This window comes from Monodon monoceros, unplaced genomic scaffold (assembly GCF_005190385.1).
Source record: "Monodon monoceros isolate NGI ecotype Baffin Bay Population unplaced genomic scaffold, NGI_Narwhal_1 Super_Scaffold_22, whole genome shotgun sequence".
Taxonomy (NCBI): Eukaryota; Metazoa; Chordata; class Mammalia; order Artiodactyla; family Monodontidae; genus Monodon; species Monodon monoceros.
Window position 1 is genome coordinate 46,969,588 of NW_021703779.1, and position 2,869 is coordinate 46,972,456.

Below are 2,869 nucleotides of genomic sequence, written 5' to 3' on the forward strand. Positions count from 1 at the left end.
CATATTAAAAGCAGCAAGGGAAAAACAACAAATAACACACAAGGGAATCCCCATAAGGTTAACAGCTGATCTCTCAGCAGAAACTCTGCAAGCCAGAAGGGAGTGGCAGGACATATTGAAAGTGTTGAAGGAGAAAAACCTGCAACCAAGATTACTCTACCCAGCAAGGATCTCATTCAGATTTGATGGAGAAATTAAAACCTTTACAGACAAGCAAAAGCTGAGAGAGTTCAGCACCACCAAACCAGCTCTACAACAACTGCTAAAGGAACTTCTCTAGGCAAGAAACACAAAAGAAGGAAAAGACCTAGAATAACGAACCCAAAACAATTAAGAAAATGGGAATGGGAACATACATATCGATAATTACCTTAAATGTAAAAGGACTAAATGCTCCCACCAAAAGACACAGATTGGCTGAATGGATACAAAAACAAGACCCATATATAGGCTGTCTACAAGAGACACACTTCAGACCTAGAGACACATACAGACTGAAAGTAAGGGGATGGAAAAAGGTATTTCATGCAAATGGAAACCAAAAGAAAGCTGGAGTAGCAATTCTCATATCAGACAAAATAGACTTTAAAATAAAGACTATTAGAAGAGACAAAGAAGGACACTACATAATGATCAAGGGATCCATCCAAGAAGAAGATATAACAATTGTAGATATTTATGCACCCAACATAGGAGCACCTCAATACATAAGGCAAATACTAACAGCCATAAAAGGGGAAATCGACAGTAACACATTCATAGTAGGGGACTTTAACACCCCACTTTCACAAATGGACAGATCTTCCAAAATGAAAATAAATAAGGAAACACAAGCTTTAAATGATACATTAAACAAGATGGACTTAATTGATATTTATAGGACACTCCATCCAAAAACAACAGAATACACATTTTTCTCAAGTGCTCATGGAACATTCTCCAGGACAGATCACATCTTGGGTCACAAATCAAGCCTTGGTAAATTTCAGAAAATTGGAATTGTATCAAGTATCTTTTCCGACCACAACGCTATGAGACTAGATATCAATTACAGGAAAAGATCTGTAAAAAAATACAAACACATGGAGGCTAAACAATACACTACTTAATAACGAAGTGATCACTGAAGAAATCAAAGAGGAAATAAAAAAATACCTAGAAACAAATGACAATGGTGACACGATGACTCAAAATCTATGGGATGCAGCAAAAGCAGTTCTAACAGGGAAGTTTATAGCAATACAATCCTACCTTAAGAAACAGGAAACATCTCGAATAAACAACCTAACCTTGCACTTGAAGCAATTAGAGAAAGAAGAACAAAAAAACCCCAAAGTTAGCAGAAGGAAAGAAATCATAAAAATCAGATCAGAAATAAATGAAAAAGAAATGAAGGAAACGATAGCAAAGATCAATAAAACTAAAAGCTGGTTCTTTGAAAGGATAAACAAAATTGATAAACCATTAGCCAGACTCATCAGGAAAAAAAGGGAGAAGACTGAAACCAATAGAATTAGAAATGAAAAAGGAGAAGTAACAACTGACACTGCAGAAATACAAAAGATCATGAGAGATTACTACAAGCAACTCTATGCCAATAAAATGGACAACCTGGAAGAAATGGACAAATTCTTAGAAAGGCACAACCTGCCAAGACTGAATCAGGAAGAAATAGAAAATATGAACAGACCAATCACAAGCACTGAAATTGAAACTGTGATTAAAAATCTTCCAACAAGCAAAAGCCCAGGACCAGATGGCTTCACAGGCAAATTCTATCAAACATTTAGAGAAGAGCTAACACCTATCCTTCCCAAACTCTTCCAAAATATAGCAGAGGGAGGAACACTCCCAAATTCATTCTACGAGGCCACCATCACCCTGATACCAAAACCAGACAAGGATGTCACAAAGATTAAGAAAACTACAGGCCAATATCACTGATGAACATAGATGCAAAAATCCTCAACAAAATACTAGCAAACAGAATCCAACAGCACATTAAAAGGATCATACACCATGATCAAGTGGGGTTTATTCCAGGAATGCAAGGATTCTTCAATATACGCAAATCAATCAACGTGATACACCGTATTAACGAATTGAAGGAGAAAAACCATATGATCATCTCAATAGATGCAGAGAAAGCTTTTGACAAAATTCAACACCCATTGATGATAAAAACCCTGCCGAAAGTAGGCACAGAGGGAACTTTCCTCAACATAATAAAGGCCATGAATGACGAACCCACAGTCAACATTGGTTTAATGGTGAAAAACTGAAACCATTTCCTCTAAGATCAGGAACAAGACAAGGTTGCCCACTCTCACCACTCTTATTCAACATAGTTTTGGAAGTTTTGGCCACAGCAATCAGAGAAGGAAAGGAAATAAAAGGAATCCAAATCGGAAAAGAAGAAGTAAAGCTGTCACTCTTTGCAGATGACATGATACTATACATAGAGAATCCTAAAGATGCTACCAGAAAACTACTAGAGCTAATCAATGAATTTGGTAAAGTAGCAGGATACAAAATTAATGCACAGAAATTTCTGGCATTCCTATACACTAAGGATGAAAAATCTGAAAGTGAAATCAAGAAAACACTCCCATTTAGCATTGCAACAAAAAGAATAAAATATCTAGGAATAAACCTACCTAAGGAGACAAAAGAACTGTATGCAGAAAATTATAAGACACTGATGAAAGAAATTAAAGATGATACAAATAGATGGAGAGATATACCATGTTCTTGGATTGGAAGAATCAACATTGTGAAAATGACTCTACTACCCAAAGCAATCTACAGATTCAATGCAATCTCTATCAAACTACCACTGGCATTTTTCACAGAACTAGAACAAAAAATT

The 2,869-nt window shown here is 36.1% G+C and overlaps 1 protein-coding gene across 1 annotated transcript in view; it reads right to left on the minus strand.

The window, feature by feature from the left end:
* WNK3 (WNK lysine deficient protein kinase 3) overlaps window positions 1–2,869 on the minus strand; it is a 160,500-nt gene that overhangs the window by 140,535 nt on the left and 17,096 nt on the right. The window lies entirely within an intron of this gene.